This window comes from Salarias fasciatus, chromosome 5 (genome assembly GCF_902148845.1).
Source record: "Salarias fasciatus chromosome 5, fSalaFa1.1, whole genome shotgun sequence".
NCBI lineage: Eukaryota > Metazoa > Chordata > Actinopteri > Blenniiformes > Blenniidae > Salarias > Salarias fasciatus.
In genome coordinates this window covers 35498479-35506624 of record NC_043749.1, presented here as the reverse complement: position 1 = coordinate 35506624, position 8146 = coordinate 35498479, and positions in this window count along the sequence as shown.

The window sequence follows — 8146 nt, the reverse complement described above, 5'->3', positions numbered from 1 at the left end:
AACATTTGTTGCCATGGTTACTGGAGGGTGGCGTTAGCATTCAGCTGGTCAGTGTGTTTTACTGAATCATTATTCACTGGTTGGTATTCATACGGCTGAGCTTCACCCGCCCTCCCTGGACGACACTCATTAATGTTTCTCTGCAGCTTCGAAATAAAGATCAACTTCTCTCCAACAGTAAATGTTTCTGCAATCACATTTCCAAAGACTTTGGAGGTAAACGTGATCAAACGGCAGAAAGTAATAATAAAACCTGTAGGTAATCAGTAGAAAACAAAACGGACCAAGCCCTGCGCCGTCCGCAGTGTCTGAGCAGCTTGAACGTGCTGCTAGACTTTAATCAGTTTGGACAGAGGCCGATCAAACTCTAATAAAACTACATTAAGCTCTTGTGTTATGGAATTGTTTCCTTTTTCTCCTTGATTAAACCCTGAGCTGCTCAGTGCTTCAGGAAATCCACTGTCTTATTTTCAGAATCCTTTTTTATTGTCTGCTTCTCTGAATGGAGTTGATTCTTCCACTGACGGTTAAAGCAAGACGACGTAGGAAGTGTTGTCATCTTACTCTCCCAAGCATGAGGGTCCAATCTCCCAGAGGTGTCCATGAGCAAGGCACTGCACCCTAACCTGCCCGGGTGCTGCTCCAGCACCTCGCCTGCCACCGGTCGGCGTTGTGGTGTGCTTGACTGGACGTGTCAGTCCACCCGTGGAACACTGCTGCGTGTTGGGGTGTGACAGGGTCAGTGATGGCAGGGGTTTTCTCCCAGTTGGCCCTTCTGAGCCACCGTAGCAGACTTCACAAGACCTTTGGTTCCACAATGGACCTCCAAAAAGTTGCTTCAGGAAAGATGGAGTGATTCCTCTGAAAGTCGGACCACTGGAGAAGCTGAGGATGAGCTGTGGGACGGACCCGGGTTGGGCTGAGCTCCCTCTGACCTTTGACTCTCTCTCCCATGTGACAGGTTTCTGTTGAAAAAACATTTCTGTCATTCAGTTTATCTCACACTGTGTCGACGAGTTTGTGCTACAACCCACAACTACTAATTCAATCGACAAGGCAATTAATGAGATGACCAGTAATTCAGAGGAAAATGGCTGCTGGACTGACCACAACAGTTCTCTGGACTGAACTGGAACTGAACCCATTTCCCTCATGCTTCACTGAGGCACAGGCTCTCAAAACCCCCGCATGTACAATTAAAAAGAACAACAAGATGGGAGATCTGGCAATCGGTGAGGGATTTAATCCAAGATGGCAGCGCACACAGACACGGTGAGCTTTTTGTTGGTCGGTGTTTGGTTTGTGTTTCACGTGTTGTGATCGAGGCTCACTTACAGTATGAGCGAGATGAAGACAGTACTGGCAACACAATCGCACCAAAACACCAGAATTTCAGATCCCACCGCAGATCCTTCCCTGGACACGCCGTTCTCATCCACCGCTGACGACATCGCCGACGAGGGAGAAATAAAACAACTGAACAAACAAGCATTCTTCTTGACTGCAAAGAGAACTTTAGCCCATGACCTTGGACAAGTTGGTAGCAGCCATGATGAATCCACTTCTCAAACCAACCGGGGGAAATGACTGGACCTGTCTCCTGCCGTGAGGAAACTGTCGCATTTTAGAGCTTTATTCATTCATTAATTCCTTTATTCACAGCAACATGTTGGATTTGTGGGAATGTGTGGTAAAAGATCCTTTCATGTGGGAATGAACATCGGGGGAAGTTTTCCTTAAAATTAGAAAAATCATCTTATAAACTGAAAGTGTCCTCGAGGAGCCTCTGTTGAAGACCTCTGCTCCAAAACCTTCGATTTGCCACAGCGTCTCTGAAGAAGAAACACGTTTCCGACTGTAGAAGACAATAGGAGGAAAAGCCACGGCCCACAGCCTTCTGCTGGCTGTCCTCTCAGTCCAGTCCTGTCCTGAATCTTAATGACGGGCCTCTGGGGCTTTGCTGTTCCCACGAGAGTCTCTTCCACGCTGCTTCCATTCTTCAGGGCACCATCAAGGCCCCCAGTCATCTTTTATGGCACTATAATATAAACGGCATGAAGTCTGCACAAGATGCTAACATTTTCCAAACCCCAGCCCTGGTTTCAGGCGTCAGTGAGTATTAATGGAGGCTTTCCTCCAGATGCTTCCCACTGCAGCGCTCACATCCTGCGCTGTGTGCTCGCTTGATGAATGATAATGGTCTGAAGTGTTTCTGTTTTCTTTTCATCCAGCAGCTTCATGATGGCTTAATGATCTGGAAATGTTAATGCCTCCTCCCATAGGTCAGCTTGCAGTGATACGTGGCACCTGGCCTGAAAGGCCTGAAAAGCCTCCATGACTCTGGAAAAGTCCAGCATCACACTGGGAATTCAGAGGAAAGCACTCTGCTCTGCTGCTGAGCCTATTAGCGTTACTCTGCCTCATGACTGTGGAAAAGAAATGCTTACTTGCTTAATCACTTACTTTTTTCTGTTTTATAATTGCCATAATCATTTTTCAGTGGTAACATCTCCCACACTTGAGGAAATTATGCCAACAAGCTTTTTTGCAATGCATTGCCCTTGATTTATTCTTTTTTCTGACTTCTGAATCAATGAAAGGATTTGGTAGCATACCTGTCAAGGCAGACCTCATGCCTCCCTTATCAAGGGGCTTTCACTCCTTTACTGAGTACTAAAAACTGCAGTTATCAGCAGATGAAAGAAAACTCAAGCAAAAAAAAAACAAACAACAACAACTGCAACAAGAACTATTTCAAACTTGTTTATTTAAATGTACACTTAAATGCTCACAGGCAGATCTTTCAGAGTGTCATGGCGAGGGGAGGAGTCCAGGTCACATGGCCTATCGACAGGGGTCCCTCAGGGGTCGGTGCTTGGCCCCTTACTCTTCTCTCTGTACACCACCTCACTCGGTGCAGTGATTCGCTCCCATGGCTTCTCCTACCACTGTTATGCTGACGACACTCAGCTCTTCCTCTCTCTTCCACCTGACGACACCACAGTCTCAGCTCGAATATCAGCATGTCTGGCTGATCTCTCCACCTGGATGAAGGAACGCCACCTTCAGCTAAATCTGTCTTAGACTGAACTCATGGTCTTTCCAGCTTGTCCATCTGTCCAGCCTCAGATCAGTGTCCAACTTCACTCGAGCCTACTTGTGCCACAAACTCAACCAGAAACCTGGGTGTCATGATTGATGACCAGCTGACCTTTAAGGTTCACGTGGCCTCAGTTTCTCGGTCTTGTCGTTATGCCCTCTACAACATCAGGAAGATCAGACCCTTCCTGACCCAACAGGCCCACAGCTTCTGGTTCAGGCTCTCGTGATATCACGCATTGACTACTGCAACTCTCTTCTGACGGGTCTCCCTGCATGTACAGTCAAACCTCTACAGATGATCCAGAATGCAGCAGCACGTCTGGTCTTCAACCAGCCCAAAAGAGCTCATGTCCTCCTCTGTTCATCTCCCTTCATTGGCTTCCAGTTGCAGCCAGGATCAAATTCAAATCTCTCCTCCTGGCTTACAAAACGCTTACAAGAACGGCTCCGGCCGACCTGGACTCCCTGATCCAGGTCTGCTCTCCTTCACGCCCTCTTCGCTCTGCATGTGAGAGACGTCTGGAGCTTCCAGTCCAGCATGGCTCTAAACCTCCAGCCAGACTCTTCTCCTCTGTTGTTCCCAAATGGTGGAACGAACTACCTAACTCGGTGCGTTCTGCCGAGTCTCTTTTTACTTTCAACAGACAATTGAAGACTCAATTGTTCAGAGAACACCTAGGGTCTTAATCCGACCCCATGTTCGGGGAAGAATAGATCAGGTGTTCTGAAACCCAGCACTTATGTAACACTGACTAAGTTGACACACACACAAAAAAAAAAAAAAAAAAAAAAAAAAAAAAAAAGGGGGGGGTAGTGGCTCCTCTTCTGCAACTTGATGGCAACTCCCTTGACCAATCGCACTTGAAGCAATTGATGCATTTACTAATGGTTTCTTTCATTCTTATGTCTATATTCTTGCGTGTCTTGTACGTCGCTTTGGACAAAAGCGTCTGCTAAATGAAATTGTAGAATTGTAGAATTGTAAATGGATTAAATCTTGGGCCATACCTTTTTGCTAAAGTGAAAATAATAAGCCAGGTAGCACAAAAAATAAATAAATGTTATCAATAATATATAAAGAAAAATAAATATGCTTTCAAATTTACACATTAGCACAATTTACATTGCTTAACTTGAAAGTATGTAAACAAAAAGTAAGTAAAGTAAGGAGGTAAGTATATATAATAAATCTGAATATAGTTCTTAACTGTCAGCTGGACATAGACACTTGGAATTCAAGAGTGTTTAAAGTCCTGCTGTCTTCAGCCGGTGGTGGAACAGATCAGGCTTCAGTCGGTTCTCAGTGGATCCACCACAGTTCACCACCCGGGACTCTGGATCAGGTCCAGAACTCTCAGAATGTTCCAGGTTCACTAGAGTCCACGAGCAAAGAAAAGACTTCCTGCATGGCTCCCATCAGCTTCCTCAGGACTTCCTCACCAACCCGCCTCCTCTCCCTCACCCTGCTCCCCATGAACAAAACAAGCACTCCTCCCTCTCCCTTCAACCAATCAGAACTCTGGCAGACACAAAGCCCGCCCCCCGGCCAATCACAGACACACACACACACCTGGCCATGACCTTGACTGACAGCCACGATCCAATCACTGTTCAGATTATTTTAGCTTCTCTCAATATTTTTTTTTCCGCTGTATATTTTTTCTTTCTGGTGTACGGAAATACTCCCATATTTGATAAAACTGCATTTTCCCCGTATTAAAATATGGAGAGTGCGTTCCAGTCCCCGGTGTCTGCACTGCTCCAGGTTCCTCCCTGAAGACGGCTGCTGTGGCGTTCACCCCAGGACAGGAGGTCTGCTGTGCCTCGGCCACTCAGCACATCGCAAATGTTCCCTCAGCATTCCAGCTAACAGCCGGCCACACACTCCATCTTTAAATGTCAGTGAGAGACGTAGATGCGGAGGTGTTTCGGTCCGGGCCAGCAGGAACTAAGTGACAACAACAACAACACCGAGCTCTCAGCCATCGCTTGTAAAGAAAGAAATCCTCCTTGATCCGTCGCTCTTCCATGTCCTCAAAAAATGCTTGTTCAGTTTGCAATTTTCTGGATAAATTTGCAAACTGAACCAGTAATTGACTCCAGGCTCATTTCAGAATGACCTTTTCATTATGTCATTTTAGACAGGGGCAGCGGGGCTGACTGCACTCCACTGATGAAAGGGTGAATAACCAAAACAGCACAGGGAGGCCAAGTGATGCTGGACACAGCCACGTCCAGCAGCTGAGACAAGCAGGAGCCGGTTCCTCTGGCAGTTTCCTCAAAGTGTCTCATTCTGGTGTTCCAGTTTTCAGTCACTGGTGCAGCCAGATCCTATCCCTAATGCCCAGGTTCAGACGGAGTGACGGAGAGGTTAAGGTGATTAAAAAAGGAAATTTTTCAATCCCAGGATTGATGGATCGTTTCCCATCTGGGCTCGTCCAGGTGGGTTCAGCTGTTTTAAGGACGGACATCTGCCACTGTAACAATCCTTTACTAGTAAAACCTGCTCGTTTCTGTGACTCGGGTTCAATAAAGTTAGATACAACAGTCTAAAGCCAAAGGTTTAGTCACGACTGACATGTTTGTTTTTCATTTTTAACAAGGCTAAAATCTCACAATGCTGAGCTGTGTGTGACTGAAAACAGCCGATGTGAAGCGATGTTCATTCCTGAATGAACGGTGAGATCAGTTTTCCTGTAAAGTCTTTCCAGCTGAAAGGAGGAAGAACAGACACTATTTCTGGAGTTTACTGGAATGTTGGCTGTTTTTGTTTTTCTGTCCTTTTTTTCTTACTGTTCTTTTTCAGGGAAGAAAAAAAAACAATGAGGAAAATGTTTATTTTTAAACTTTTGGAGTTCAGTGTTCAGTAAATGCGGAAACCTGAGGACAGAAGTTGACTTGACCAGACAAACTGTGTTTGATTCCCCGCTGTGTCACAAGTCCTCTCCTCACTCCCAGTAATGTGTGTGTGCACTGAAATCATTTGTGCTTTCTTTTGCCATCGATTCTTTAATGCTGTTGTCAATAGATTTGCTGTCTTTTCTCAGTCGGAGGTATTTAACGAAGCTTTGCCTCATGGCCTTTGCATCTTTGCATTGCTGCTCTTGAGCTGCGAGTCAATTGTGTGAGCAGCGCTCTGTCGATATCCGTCCAGCCAGCTGCCAATGGGCAGGCCGTCTGGAGAGGGGGAGCCGTTCCCCCGCTGACGGCGTCTCCTCCATTGACGGTGTGCATTCACACACAGAAATTACACTTTCTCTCATTAATCACTTCAAACTTAAAGCAGCCAGCTGGACTGTAACTGGTTGATTGTTTTAGAGGAGTATAAGCATCCCGTGCTGAGCACCACTCGACAGCGCTCAGGTGTTTCTCGCCATGCTGCTTCAGCAGAGCTGAGGTCTGAGAGGCCAGCCCAGCGCCTCACACTGCTCCTGTGGCTCCTGCCGCTTGTTTCTGGTTCTAACTCGCTCACTCATGTGCAGCTGATGGTGAATGACTCCCACCCACTAACAGGCGTCGTGATGAAGACAAGACCAGCTTCTTTACTCCACCTGTTAGAAGCTCTGGTTGATCAATGCTCTGTGCAGCCCTACACCCCCATAACTGCTAAACTACAGAACTGACAGGAAGTCCCGGGTCCTGTGCGTCTTTATAGAGAACATTCACATCACCTCCCAACAGGTCTGGCTTCGAACAAAACCTACTTTTTTGTTCTTCGTTTTTCTTTTCTTTTTTCCTGCAGAAAATAAATGGCCTTTCTATGTGTTAATGACTGAGGGCATGAAAAAGCACTTTGATCATTTGAAGACAATTTTCTGGCTGGATTTTTTCCATGGTGAATGTGTTTCCACGGCCTCGGAGCTCCATGTGGCGCAGCTCCTGCTGCTCGGTGATTAGCTGTGTTCGCTGGATGGTAATGTGTGGGGTCTGTGGGAGGGATCAGATAGAAAACAAATGGCTCTGCCAAAGCATGCTCATGAGCCCGTCAGGGTCAAGTCATCAGCGGAAAAGGCTCCTAAATGAAGAACATTACAGATTGTAGCGATATCAGTGTTTGTGATCTGCACCATTCTGCCTGAAGACCCTGACCTCCTGCCTGCTGTTGTGCAGGTTTGGCTTCTTTAGATCTCTGAAGAGGATCCCTGAGCAGGAGCCTCCTGGATAGATCCCGATCCAAGGACTCTGTGATCCTGCTGAACTCACTGACGTTGCGAGCGCGATGGCGGCGCCGCTGAGCGGGGAAAGGGACGGCTCCCCTCATGACGCCGGGCACACGGCCCACATCAGCCTGTCCGGGGACGGTCTGTGTCAAAGGGAAGCCAGCATGTATGAGAGCAGACTCAGCAGGACGTTTACAGAGAACCACGCTGGCGTTCCTACGGTTGGGGTTGGCAGATAGATTCCCTCTGTGTGTAGTTGTCTTGCTGTAATTATGATAATCCATACTTTAGTAATTTAATACTGATTGCCAAACGTAAACCCCAGCAACATGAAAACCCAGCCACCCCCTGCTGGGTATGAAGCAGGAGCACCAACCACTACGCCACCCAGTGGTCCCAGGCCCCGCCTCCTGGACGCTGTCCTTCCTGGTGGTCCTGTGACGGACACTGAGAGGCCCAGGAGGCCTGCATTAGCTGCTCCTGTATGGTGTCACACGGCGCTCCACGCTGTGTTTGTCTGGGCGTTGAAGGGACGTACGGCCCTGGAGAGACTTCCTGAAGCTTGTTTTAATAACCGAATCCGTACCGTCGCTTTGGGGCTTTTAAACTGGCGAATGTATTTCAGATGTCAACGAGATCTGAAGAAAGAATGAAGCACACGTGTTCTGGGAAGGACAACATTCATGCACTGCTTTAACACATCTCAGCTTCAACATTGTGTTTGCTGCAGGCGTCTAAACCAAACTGGCTGATTGTGAGCAGAAGTCCAACCGGTCGGGGCGGGTCCAGCCCCGGAGACAGCTGGAATCAATATGGACTGTCAGGCTGTCCTTCATATCGTCCTCTGTTAGAACATTACATTCAGCCACAATATCAGAAATGGG